General features: G+C 33.6%; 1 pseudogene across 1 annotated transcript in view; it reads right to left on the bottom strand.

Annotated features, from left to right (window-relative positions):
* Positions 1 to 14,394, bottom strand: part of LOC143250543 (suppressor of lurcher protein 1-like) — a 108,513-nt pseudogene extending 94,119 nt beyond the window's left edge. Inside the window, exon 1 of the transcript XR_013028238.1 lies at positions 14,222 to 14,394. The product of XR_013028238.1 is annotated as a suppressor of lurcher protein 1-like (transcript). The remainder of the gene's footprint in view (positions 1 to 14,221) is intronic.
* Between the last annotated feature and the right edge of the window lie 225 nt (positions 14,395 to 14,619).

The following is a 14,619-nucleotide window of genomic DNA, read 5'->3' as shown; positions in this document are numbered from 1 at the left end:
TTTAACAAGTGTTTGAAACGTATGCATAGCAGATTTCGCGTTTCTTTTTTCTCTTCTATTTCAGTACTTCTTGCTTTCTATGAGCCTTAAATCTTTTTCTATCTTGAGCATTTGTTTAGTTTCCTTTTGAAAAAGTAAGTCACGGCCCGGCGTGGCCAGATGGTTAAGGTGCTTGACTCGAGGGTCGTGGCGTTATAAGTGACGGTCCATCCAACTATTCGTTGGTAAAAGAGTAGCCCAAGAATTAGCGGTGGGTGGTGATAACTAGCTGCCTTCACTCTATTCTTACACTGCAAAATTAGGGACGACTAGCGCATTTAACCGTCGTGTAGCATTGCGCGAAATTCAAAACCACACCAATCATTTTTAATCTAAAGATATATGCACTTTAATGTTTTCGGTTTATCGCATTAATGATACTTCTGAAGGTCTTTTTTGTGTTTTATGTGATAACGCCCCGTGTTATTGTGTTGTTCTATTGTTCGGTAAGCTGATACCAATAATACGTTGGTTTAAAGTTTGTACAACCTACTCTATAAATATATAATTGGATGAGATATATATTGTATTTCATACAATCGTTTTGCTAAGCGATAATAATATTTATTTCATAATTAATTTCTTTTCCCTCATTTCGAACGTCAAAAACTTGTTCTTGTAAATACTGCTAGATTCCTTTTACTAACATTTTTTTTTTATTTCACGCTGTTTATGAATTGTATTCATGATATATTTATCTTTATTAGAGGCAGAAATACAAGAAATTAATTATTGGAATGTCAGCTAAAAGATATGCTTAAGTTCAACCGAACAAAACTTAGAATGGTGGGATCCCACTATAATTGGAGAGGTTTATTTCTTTTTCGTATCCTAGTTTCTTCTAGACTTTTGCATTTGGTCCTGCCAACTACAGTTTAATCAACTAGAAATGGTTCACGATATGTCAGAAAGAATATAGTTTTATCTTAAATTGCATAGATTTCATAGCTCTAGAGTTGGCTAAACACAGATGAGTCAGTAAAGATGGCAACTAGAAGTACTGATAAATTTACCCAGTTTCTTTTTTCATTAGATGAAGTGTACTTTCAATCATTACTGACATATTTAGGACAAAAAGGAAACTATTCATGTTCATGACTGGTAAAACAGTAATTCAGCAATTACATTTCGTTTTCATGTCCATCAATAATTTGAAATAATTCTTTATTACATATTATTTACACACACTTCCAAGACAGACACACTTATATTAAGTGAGATGATTATCAGACTCATGTTACTTATTATTTTTTTATAAAAAACAAACCTGAAATAGAATATTAGATGTTATTTAAATAATCAAGCTCAGTGAACATGAATAACTTACCCTTATGTACTTTCAATGTATATATTATCATTAACATATTTGAAGAAAAAAAAGCATTTTTATATTCATAACTCTTACTGTTTCACTTCCAGATCTTTATAAAAACTGAAACGATTACCAGGCCGTGAGGAGTTGCGCAGAGTACTGACGTCAAATTAAGCTCTTTTAAAAACATCATTTGAAAAATTAAAGATAGAACATAAAATATAATGGACTTCAGATAAAAATGTTGCTCAAAATCAGTATAATTTATTTTGGGAACGTTATATTATATTCTTGGTATAATCTTGACGGAAACAACATAGTGCAATTGTAAAAACAATTTCTAAAACTTGATTTATCTCTTGATACATAGAATAATAAAGCTATTGGATGTGTAAATAGTAGTGAATGCCATAAATAGTAAGTATTTCTTTAACACCGCTAATTTTTATATATCTTGAGTTTTCTACCACATGTTCCATAATATTTAGGAATAATCATGACGTCAAAATATTAATTTACCTTAATCAATTTGTTAAGCTAAAAAGTGAGATTCGAACATCATCTCATATTAAATTATAGTGTCTCAAAAAGAAGTTTCTTGCCTTAGGTAAGCTAAATTACACCATTTGTGCATGGAGAGTCATGAGTTTTATTCAATAAAGTTTGGGCATGGTATAAGCCCTACAGGGTGTTTTAAAACTGTCACCAAAGGTGATTTATATGCTTTCTGTAATTTTCAATCAGAGTATCTGGCCTATTTCTAAATGACACTACTGAAAGCATCATCTGTTTATGACAGTGTTCATTGATACTTGCAATATCCTGCACTGCATCCTGGCAGACATTTTATTAAAATCGAGAACCTTGAAGAAAGAAAAAGAATAAAAGTAGTTCAAGAAAATAGTTTTGTATCTGCAACATAACCTGATTTTGAAATGACGCTTTACCATGGCAAATCTTCCCGAATAATCCTTTTGATTTTCAATATGCCTCTGATGGAAATATATTCCCCCGTGAAAAGAAGATTTGTAAAATGCCACCATTCCAAATTTACTTGTAATCTCCCAGTCTTTATAATCCTAAACAAGTTAGAGCACGTAAAGCACAGATTAAATGGGTAGCGTTTTAAAGTATGATTTCAATATCTACTCTCAAGGTATTTCGTGTGAGAATTTACTGTAGGATTCTTTGCATAGGACCAATGTAAAGCATAGTGTTTGTTTGTTTTTGAATTTCGCGCAAAGCTACACGAGAGCTGTCTGCGCTATCCGTCCCTAATTTAGCAGTATAAGACTAGAGGGAAGGTAGTTAGTCATCACCACCCACCACCAACGCTTGTGCTACTCTTTTACCAACGAATAGTGGGATCAGCCGTCACTATATAACACTCCCACGGCTGAAAGGGAGAACATGTTTGGTGTGACGGGATTCGAACCCGCGACAGATGGATCATCATTGGTTATTAACCATCCATGAGTAATATGTCAGCTTTACTAAATAAATTGTTGAATTTTGTAACAGATGAGTCCATGAATGCAAATTTTAGTGGTAAAGCCCTGCACGTGTCACAGGCAATGACACGTAACTGAATTAAGAAAAATATCCTTCTAATAAAGAAACACAAGCTGCTTCTACGACATATGCAATTGTATAAAACTGTACAGAGTGTACTTAAAAAGTTACTTTTTTATTTAACTGCATCGTAACATTAAACTCTAAATATATAGCTATAAACCATTATTTAACAAAAGTTTCTCTGTGTGTGTTTTTATGGACACTTAGGGCGCTCCCACCAGGGTCTTTATATCTTCCATTTACATTGTGTCAGCTAATAAAGGTTGAACTGCTGGATCTATTGTCACCAAACTTTACAGGTATTCTTAAAAGCTTCGGAGAATGACATAAGAAAATAGGCATTCGGTAATCAGTCATCGTCAGAGGCCGCTAAGTCCTTCCCATGTGTTTAACGCACGTTGGCTAGCACTAGCATGTTTATAAAACATAAATATCTTCTGTAGGTGTGTTTCTGAGTTCCCACCCGTTTTTTGTTTATTTTTTTACCAATCTCAACATAACTTGGCAAGTACTCTTAAGTTTCCCTGAATAATATCATAGGGGCTATGTTTTTGGGGAGGACTCTCTGCCTGTGTTTTAGTTTCGGAAGTCTTATATTCTTAATTTCGGCTATATGCGAATGAACTGCCTGTCAAATTTATACTTAACTTAAGAATCCTTACCGGATTACACTGATGTGATGTGGTGAACTGAGAGATAAACATAACGTAAATTTAGTGTTAGAGCAGAGAAATAAAATTATGATTGATTTCACGTAACATTATTTTGCTGTCTTCTCGAAGCATCACCAACTGTTTGAGTTGGAGCAGAATTTTGGTTTGTAATTTTAGCTAAAAAATTTCTGGATATTTAATTTTGCCTTTGGAACCAAATTCCGTTGCATAAATAAAGTGATTCTGAGTATTAGTTACCACAAAACCAAACTAAGTGGACTTACGAAAAAATGGAGTTTTTGAAATATTTCTGGCCAAATTATACAATGATTATATATAATTGTAAAGAAATGTTTTTTGTCACTTAAATGCATCAAATTGTGTTTTTCTTCTGTTCTGAAATACTTGGTATTGCTGTTGATTGCACGATGTTGGATTTTGAACAAAAATCTACAATCTACCGATTACTGTGTGAAATAAATTAATTTTTGTATTTTTTTCAGTGGAACATATGCACTGGTTTACACAACTCATAAAGGAAAATAAATCGTGGGCATGATGAAGTATCGAAATAAATTTCATTGTGAAAAGAAATTCATTGCTTTATACATATTTATGTATGCATATAAATATATACACACATGTATGTAATGCATTGTCCTTTGACATTTGACTATATGATTATACGAATTTCAACGGAAGAGTTTTGTCCTAGTCTTTAAACAGTTGTTGTTGCTGATACATTTTAGTGTAAAGCTACGCAATAAAACCCTACGTTTCAGCATTGTTAGTCAGTGAACTTATTACTGACATACAGAGTTACATTTAAAGAGTTAAGATTAATGGATATTGTACTAGTCTGACTACCTTTAGTGTTCTCTGCTTGACTTTTAGTACTACGGCACGAAAATTTGTCTGTCCAAGCATTTCTGAAAATTTGTAATTTTTCGAGAATACAATCTAACGACTTTTTTCAACCACAATGTCAATTTCTTTAGGGTTTTTTTTACGTGATATTACGTCACTAATGTACTTTTTTATTTTCAGCAGTAATTTTATCCTGTATATTGGTAATAAATCAAAATAACGGAACTCTGTATGTGAGCTTGACTTCACAAGAATCTAAGAAATGCAATCCAAATCTAGAAATAGATTAAGAGTTTTCCAAGTAATGATCACAAGATTGTAGAACGAGATGGGTAAGATAGCTGGAATAGAGTGGGGTCAGATTGGTTTTAGAACATATCTCTGTAAAATTACAAGTTATTTAAAAAACAAAATGTTTTCAAATCAATTTATACCGCACTTATCATTTGCAAATTCTTAAGTGTACACCGGAGACTATTACTATCAGCTATATTAACACCTGTTCGACTCACTTCCTATGCTCTATTAACACCGGTTTGACTCACTATCTGTGCTTTATTAATACCAGTTTGACTCACTTTTCGACAGATATAAAAAAAATTATCTTTATCGTAATTTTTTACACAAGCTTAGAAACAGTTAATGTGTTTTCTAGAGCAAGTGATTGAAATTCGTCTTTTTAAGTTTAAAACTATAGGTCCGACATGGCCAAGCGTGTTAAGGCGTTCGACTCCCACTCCAAACATCGCGGGTTCGAATACCGGTCACACAAAACATGCTAGCCCTTTCGGCCGTGGGGGCATTATAATGTGACGATAAATCCCACTATTTGTTGGTAAATGAGTAGCCCAAGAGTTGGTGGTGGATGGTGACGACCATCTGCCTTCCCTCTAGTCTTACACTGCTAAATCAGGGAGGACTAGCGCGAAATTCAAAACAAACTAACTAAATTTAAAATAAGTGCATGCAGAAGAGTTTGGATTGATATTCATGCATAGAAATTACTTCAAAAATATAAATAGAGTACATTTTAATACGATTATTCAGAATTTTGAGAACATTGACAGGCTAATAGATTTTAATTTCATAACCCACAAGATGGAGATCCATTGGTTGTGTTGTTGTTTTTTTAAATTATAACCTCTAGTTCATCTTTTCTGCTTTAAAAGTACAGACTTGTTAAAATAGTTTGTAACTATCTCTTTAACCGTCTAGAAGAGTAGTATTTTGAGATTTTCTTTTCCAAATTACTGGTGAATGTATTCGTCTTTAATGTATATATATTACTGTTTTATACTCTCGAAAGATTCAGTAAATAACGATCTTTAAATCTCTTTCCATATGTTTATTTTCGTCTTTTACATAATTGCTTGTTCTTTCTATAAATGAATTTAACTTAGGAAGATGATTGTTTATGTTTAAGCGCAGAGCTACACGATGTATTATTTGTGTTCTGTCTACCACAGGAAATCGATCCCCGGATCTTAGCTTTGTAGTTCTGTAAACCTACCGCTGACGCATAGTAATATGAAACTAAATCTGGTGAAAGTTACGTACTGGTAATATTCTACTTGAATACGAAGAGAAAACATAAAAATTCATGCAAGCAACTTGAAGCAATAAATGTTTTTATTCATGATGCGATTGTTTTATTTACCTGACTAAGGTTTCTGAGTTGTATTTATTTAACATTGTCATATTTTTATTAAAGTTATTGGTCTTAAGTTAAGCACAAAGCTACGCGACGGTATGTCTGTGCTCTGCTGTGTCATTGGGACGGTTTTACCCCATCATCATAATTGTGAAAAACCGAAAAAGAAGATTATATTATATAGCTATTTTTCTACTTTGTTCAACATGCTTTCATCTTTTATATATATGCCTGTGTGGTTATGTTTGAGTTGGTGTTTACAGTATATGCATAGATGTATCCATGTGGGTGTTTAAGAGTTGCAAGATAATAAAACTAAAAAACTCGCTAATGAAAGAACATCGTTACGAATAGCACTATTAGAACCACGTTTGTAAAGAAATCCACGATTTGTTTATGTTCCTTTTTTAAACAATCAAACAGGATATAATATAGTAATTATTTGTTACTTTAAAAATATACCCGTTTATTGTTAGACGTAATTGCAGATATCGAATATAAAATGTAAAGCAAATCATATTATAATGGAACTCTTGCTTATTTGATACTGGAAAAACCTTTATATTACGCGACATACAACCCCCAATTTCATGAAAATGAGGATGTAGATTTGCAATAGAGGGTCAAGAATTTCCCGTTTAGCATTTTTTTCTCTCATGGAGAACTTTATTTTTCTCCATTTTCAGGGTTCAGATATGACATCATGAATAAGTTGCACGTTGATCTGAAGCACTGATGCCATCTATATATATATAATAGTACTATATATTATATGTCCACGTGAATTGTTTGGAGGGTGTGGATAGATCTTCACCAAAATTTTGTGACTTTTATGAGTGTTTTTGCAGGGTTGTTTTAACCATTACTTTGACCCTGTTGATGGATCTTCACCAAATTTGGCATGAAGGTTTGTTCACGTTTGCTGTTCTAATAGTCGCTTTATTTTTGTTTTGTTTTTACTATATATAAAGGAATCAACTTTTTATGCCCTAATATAGCCTTTTATTAACCATGAATTTATATAACTTCCGTCCAGGTACCCCAGCTAGTAAACAATAATAAAAAGGGCCAGTAAAGCAAAATAATTTAATAACTAGTCTTCCATAACAGTAATTCCTGATGATGAAGAGTATATATTTATTTCAGGAGGAGACATTTTCAGTTCTCGTGATTTTATCAATTATTCACAACGAGAAATTTCATTTTAATGTAATTTTATTTGCCTTTATAAGAGGTTGTTATCAGAAACATGCATAAAAGTAAAAATAAGCAGATATCAAAATAATATTAATTCGATTGCACTTCTAGTTTTTGCATTTACTAGTAAATGATTACCATATAAACGGCCCCTCAGTGGCAAAGTGGTATGTCTGAGGACTTACAACGCTAGAAATCGAATTTCAATACCCGTGGCCAGGTGGTTAGAGCGATCGACTCGTAATCTAAGGGTCGCGGATTCGAATTCTCATCACACCAAACGCTCTCGCCCTTCTAGCCATTGGGGCGTTATAATATCATTGTCAATCCCACTACACGTTGATAAAAGAGTAACCCAAGAGTTGGCAGTGGGTGATGATAGTTAACTGCCTAACATCTAGTCTCACACTGTTAAATTAGGGACGGCTTGGAGCAGATAGCTCTCATGTGGCTTTGCGCAAAATTCTAAAACATACAAATAAATCAAAGAACAACAAACATTAAAACTAAGTCAAGTCTTTGTAACCTATCAGAGATTAAGTTATGAAAACAAGTGTTACTAATATACAAAACTATTTTGAAATATTTATATGACATTTTCTCCCCAGGGCATTACATCAGGCTGTTTAGAGCACATTGCGTATTTCTCACTTTCTGCTCTCCCTCCCCCCTCCAGCGTATTAGCGGTAAGTTTATGGACTTACAACATTCTAATCCGAAACTTTCCAGTAGTGAACAGGGTGCTAGTCTATTGTGTGGCTTTGAGCTAAAAAACTAAACCGTGGCCGATGTTTTGCAAACGTCTCAAGCTATTCTGTCTCCAAGTTTTTCAAGATTGCAACTAAGATATTTTGTTTTTGTTTCTTCTAGTACAAAGCTATATACCATGCAATTTGCCTTCTGTTCACCGGAAAGAATCAAACCTCATATTTTAGCTTTGTAAGTCCGTAAATTTACCTTTTATCCACTGGTTGAAAATATTACGGAGATCTGAGAATATGCTCTAGTACGTTCGATAGATTCTAAGTTGGGGAGTACACCTTTCTGTTGGCAACAGTGGTTTGTTAACAGGACAAAAATTGCCAATATTCACTTCTGACAGTTTCTTATGCTCATTACGTCACCTGTCGATTGCTGTATCATTGGATATATGATGATCTTTACAACCTGTGCTATATGTCACTTATCCCTGATGATCTTCACAACCTGTTCCTGATGATCTTCTGTTCACTTATCCCTGATGACCTGTTCTATATGTCACTTATCCCTGATGATCCTGTTCTATATGATCTGATGATCTTCACAACCCTGTTGTCACTTATCTGATGATCTTAACCTGTTCTATATGTCACTGATGATCACAACCTGTTCTGATGATCACAACCTTCTATACACTTACCTGTTCTATATGTCACTATATGTCACCTTATGTCACTTATCCCTGATGATCTTCACAACCTATTCTATATGTCACATATCCCTGTTTTTTATACTTTTTCTCTACCTACAAGTTCTCCTGCATGAAGATTTTTTTAGATTTCTGCTACGTCGAATAAGTTCGCAAAAATTCACTTTAATTTTCCACTCTGTCTATTGATTTGTTACTGAAGCTTCAAATAATTAAGCCACAACTATAAAACGCCTTTCGAAATCACACACGTCCTTAATCTTCCCCATTCGAATGTAGGTTGAGTTTCATAAAAAAAATCTACTTTCGTTATACATCTCTATTAAACAGTCACCAGAGGCATACTTTGTTGTTTACTCACCAGACTGATAGAAAACGTTTCTCTTTAATTTTGAATAGGCAGAATACAAAACAGAAAACACATGCCATTTACCAATGACAATTGTACAATGTGTCACTGATCATAATATTTATATGAAAAACCCTTTATTGAAACACAGAGCCATTAAACATACATAATGTTAATTAAACGTTATAAGATCATTGCTCCAGAGCATTTGCTGCCCTTAGAAATACATTTTCTATTAGTGGTCATGCTTAAGCTATGTTCATGGTCTTAACTACTCTCTATTGTCCAACATCGCAATTATTGTTGTAAACATCTGCAAAAGAAACCGGGATTATTCTTTGGCCACGCATCGTAACAAACTTTCCACATGCCTTCTAAACGTTATATTCTAAGATCACGTTTGAAAAACCAAAGGCACAAAAGTCTCTTGGACTTGGAGCTGCATCGGAAAAGTAAGCATTTATATCTTGTCAGGTTTAGAGTTTGCGTCCTCTTACAGAAGATTCTCCGTCACGATGTGCCACTTCTTCACTTTCATGTCCCACTCTGATGCATCCTTCATGGTTCAGTGGTACCTATTCACATATGTTTTTCATCGAATTCCTTCTTGGTTTCCCCCTTTGTTTCTTTCCATTGGTCTTGCCTTCCAATAACGTTCTTTGTATTGCCTGCTCGCTGATCACATGACCATAATATCTAAACCTTCTTTCTTCTAGCTTTCATCCTTATAAATACGTCTTCATTGGTGACTCTGCCTTTGTTAGGTATATAGTCCAGTGGGTTTGCTATGTTTCCGGTTTTGTTTGATCTTCTTTTTTGAAGTTTCTCTTTTGATACCAGCTATTGATTTTGGGGTGTGGCTAAATGTTTGTAAGATATTGGATTTTTAGTGCTAACACATTTGAATCTTTGTTTATTATCTTATTAACAGTTTTAAAAAATATGTTATGTTTCGTCATCTACTTTCCATCACATAACGTTCGTGTATTGTTTACCTTTCGTTTGTGTGTGCCTGTGGGTGTCATAAAACACAGTGTGGAATATACCATCTAACTTCCTAAATACTGTACAATTAACCTGAGAAGTCAAAGATTTAGTAGTAATCTCAAATGGTCTTTCATATCGTTTCAATTAATTTTATTGAAGTTTTTCTTTGTAACATACGAAAAATAAATATATAACGGAGATGAAAGTTCGTTTTAAAAGAACCATGAAAATCGTGTGAATGGCTATTGTTCTTTCTCAACTTCTAATATTCTGACAGTCTCCTCTTATCATTACGTTCAAGACCCGAAAAAATCCATAAAAACAGATAAGTAGATATACCAAACACTGTTCAAGTACACGCATCAAACACTTCATAAAACTAAACTGCTATGAAAGAGCATTAGAGTGCTTAAAAAACAGCTTGAGATGTGATTCATCGTAGGAAGATTGTTAGTACTGGATATGATTTAGGTTACTAATAAAAATATTATTGTATTTTCAATATTTATATCGAGCTTATATTTCAATGATGTGTTTGCTGACAGGCTAATAATGTGTACATCGATGCCTGGTTCTATTTTCTGGTATGTATTGGATTACGTAATGATGCGCTTACGAACTTGAGTCCGATAACAAATGCACGACATGAATAATGACTTCAAAAGAGCAGAGAATCTACATTAAAGACATTTCTATTTTGCACAAGGTCGTCAAATATTTAGCTATTTACTTCAGTTTTTTATTATAATGCATATTCAGGTGTGTTGCGGATGAAGTCAGTAACAACGCTCTTATGTGAAATTTCAAACAAGCTATGTGCTGTCAACCTGTGCATGTGTATTCAAAAAGAAGCTTTGGATCAATTGAAATTTAAAATTATCTAAGATACATTTACTGGTTCGTTGTCACATCGAACATTTACTTATTAAATCCATAAAGTAGGTCTTTGCTGCTATTATAATATATTATTATGATATAATTATTATAACAATTGTTTTATTTGAAATACACAGTAATTACTGAATAGCCTCCGCATTAATAATGATGAAAATAACGTAGTATAACCACCGGTTACATGTGTTGTCAAGTCACACTCTACAATTGATTACATTCACTATATTAGGTATTTGTATACCCAAGTCACACATTAACCACTGGCTAACATTAACTCAGCTATTTATATTGTCAAGCCACACAGTACTCTTGACTACATTCAGTATGTTAGGTATTTGTATACCCAAGTCACACATTAACCACTGGCTAACATTAACTCAGCTATTTATGTTGTCAAGCCACACAGTACTCTTGACTACATTCAGTATATTAGGTATTTGTATACCCAGGTCACACAATCTGAGAACTTACAACGCTAAAAATTGGGTTTCGATACCCGCGTTAGCACACTACAGATAGCCCATTAACATACCATAGCCGTTTGGGGGCAAGATGGGACCTATTTGACCATCTTGGTTGTTCCTTCCAAGAAACTAAGCTAAAACTATTATATTTTTAAAAAATATTAAAACCATCTATGTTCTTAAAAGCAAGTACATAATCACTAAAATGCATGACAATGTTTCCGTCAATCCTTCATCTTGTAATGGAAAATGGAAGTGGTGATTTTGTATGATTCATAGAATATAGAAGCACATTATTAGATGTTTATGAATATTCTCGAGTACGAGGATCAGTTATAGAAATGTTTCAGTCAAAGGATTTAATGTGAATAGAGATATTTATTCTTCTTTGATTTGGTGATTGTTCACGACGAAGTTCCAGTTATTAGCCTTTCTTTGGAGGTACAAATAAATTCAACGTTTCTAGAAATATCTCTCACCTGGCTTAACTAGCTTTTATGGTTATTTAGCCGACAATAAGTATTCTACGAAACGAAATATTCATTTTTATTAGTATTTCATACTTGTTGGATATGAAATAGTTGTATACACTATTAATATATATTGGATGTTATTTTACTAGTATTTGTCACAATAAAGTTGAATGCAAACATAACTGTCTCGTGGTTTTATGTTACAATTAACAGTGAAAAAAAACGTTTTTTTTTGTTTTAAAGCAAAACCACACAGTGGGTTCTCCGCTCTATGTCTACCGTAATCAAGCCGTGAATTTTAACGTTGTCAGTCCATAAACATACCGCTGTCCCAACAGGAGACAAACAATGAAAAGAGAAATACACAACTGCAGTGAAAGTTCTACAATATATTACCAGGGTTAAATGGTATAATTTTAACATCAAAATGTCGGAAGAAAATATTGTAAAGATATTTGATGTAATATTACTTTACAAGATAGGTACGTGGACAGAACAATGGGTCAAGTATAACATGAACAACTGGGAGGAATATCAGAAGTTCTTACAAAGATCCGCTTACAAAGGTTGTTAAGTGATTTTATAAAGATATTCACAAATAAATGTCCAGCATGGCCAAGCGTGTTAAGGCGTTCGACTCCTAATCCGAGGGTCGCGAGTTCGAATCTCGGTCGCACCAAACATGTTCGTCCTTTCAGCCGTAGGGCGTTATAATGTTATGGTCAATCTCACTATACGTTGGTAAAAAAGTAGCCCAAGAGTTGGCGGTGGGTGGTGATGAGTAGCTGCCTTCCCTCTAGTCCTACACTGCTAAATTAGGGACGGCTAGCGCAGATAGCCCTCTAGTAGCTTTGCGCGAAATTCAAAACAAACATAAATAAAGTAACTGTATTGAATGGATTAAGACTCAGTCTCGTTTTATGCTGGACGACCCTGTGATAATTTACTGATTCTAAATTATTGTCTATAAAACAAAACCCTCAATTAAATAAAAACAGAGAGAAGGTATATTTTTTGCTGAAAAATACAGTTGATATTGAAAATCGATTAAACAATCATACCAGAAACAAAACACCTGACGCTCAATTACTTACGCTCTTTATTTTTTCGTACTAATAAAACCACGAATACTTTATGTATTTATATATTAATAAATAACCGAACAAATAAATACGATGTCATAAGATGATTACTATCATTAATTTTTTATTGTCGTTTCTCAACCAGTTCTTGTTTTAAAATCATTTTTGCTGAAGCTTTTCGGATCATAAGAATTTGGTTATACTTTTCGTATCCTTATTTGTTTCAGTTTACATCATTATTTTAACATGTTTACTTTACATTTTCGCTAGAAACATTCTGATGGTTTCTTGGAAGGTTTTTTACTCTTCCCCAGCCTAGAAGGCTGAATACACATCAGTAACAATTCTCACTGACGTAAGTGCTCGAAATGAGCGGGACATAAAAAAGATTCGTTTTTTTCGTTTCTTTCCTGAGTCGCTGAAGCTGTGATGTAAACAAATTAATAACCTTTAATATTTAAAAATAATGAAAACAATGATGTGGTTTATCAGGTGGCTCAAAGGCTGTATCTAATATATTTGTGACCAACTTCTAATTTTGATGAATTAGAACATACAAAGAGTTTTATTTATTAAATGATATAAACCTTAAACTACAGCAGAACAAGAAAGCCGCGAAAACCCGGCTTTTTACTCTGTATGTCCACAATTCGAGTAGATACTCAACGCCTGAAAATTTTCAAAATATTAACATTACTATGGTGTTATATTCAACTTAGAAATTATAGTCTTTTACTAGGATTTGTATAGGCCATCAGACGAACTAAAACAAAAAATGGATGGCGTGTAGCCTGTCATAATAATCAAAAATCACCATATCACACATTTATCCCAGTAAGAAATCAAAGCAAACATTCATATCTGTATGAAATTTAACATGATACAAGAGCTTTAACACGAATAAAAGTGAGCAGTATAATTTAGAGCGAAAATACTTCTATAAAACAACATAAAAAGCAACAAAGTTTCTTTTTTAACAGTTGTGTTAAAGAAAATGTAAGCAGTGATGGACATGTTTATCTACACTCTGTCATTGCAAATAAATACGCAAGTGTTCAAAACAGTTGGAACAAAATGTGCGTGCTCTCGCGTTCAACATGTAACTTTGAAAAACCTCTATATTTTATTATAGCTAAGCCTAAGTGGTATGAACAAGTTGCAATAACGCGACAGACTTAACATACTGGTGTGCTATTTGAACTTTATGTTATTATGGAAAACGTTCCCCATATAAAGTATATGAGAATTAAAAACAAAAGAGTATTCTTACCTTGCCATGATTCTAGATTGAAATGATTGACAGATGCTGAAACGGCGTTAAAAATCCAGAAGAAACTCCTTTACTCAGGTGTGAGAAACGTAGCCATGTATAACTCCCACATTCCAACACCAGTCTTTTTCCAGTGCTATCCTACAGTGGAAAGTCTTCTGATCGATATGTCGTCTGATTTTATTCGCGCACACACATAAGCTAGGACGGATGTGGTACCGCCGGCGGCCAACAGCCTAGTGTTACTGTTACGTCAATAGGTTTAGGCCACGTTTTCTGTTAATCATTATAATTTGATCTTTCGCTTAAACCAATGTCTACAGGTCTTCTAACAGTGGCCATGTTAACAAAATGCCATAAAGGTAATCTCAATATCACAAAGCACAATAAACAGAATT

The sequence above is a fragment of the Tachypleus tridentatus genome, chromosome 1 (assembly GCF_004210375.1).
Source record: "Tachypleus tridentatus isolate NWPU-2018 chromosome 1, ASM421037v1, whole genome shotgun sequence".
Lineage (NCBI taxonomy): Eukaryota > Metazoa > Arthropoda > Merostomata > Xiphosura > Limulidae > Tachypleus > Tachypleus tridentatus.
Note: the sequence above shows the minus strand (reverse complement) of the source record. Positions and strands in the feature narration are given on the sequence as shown.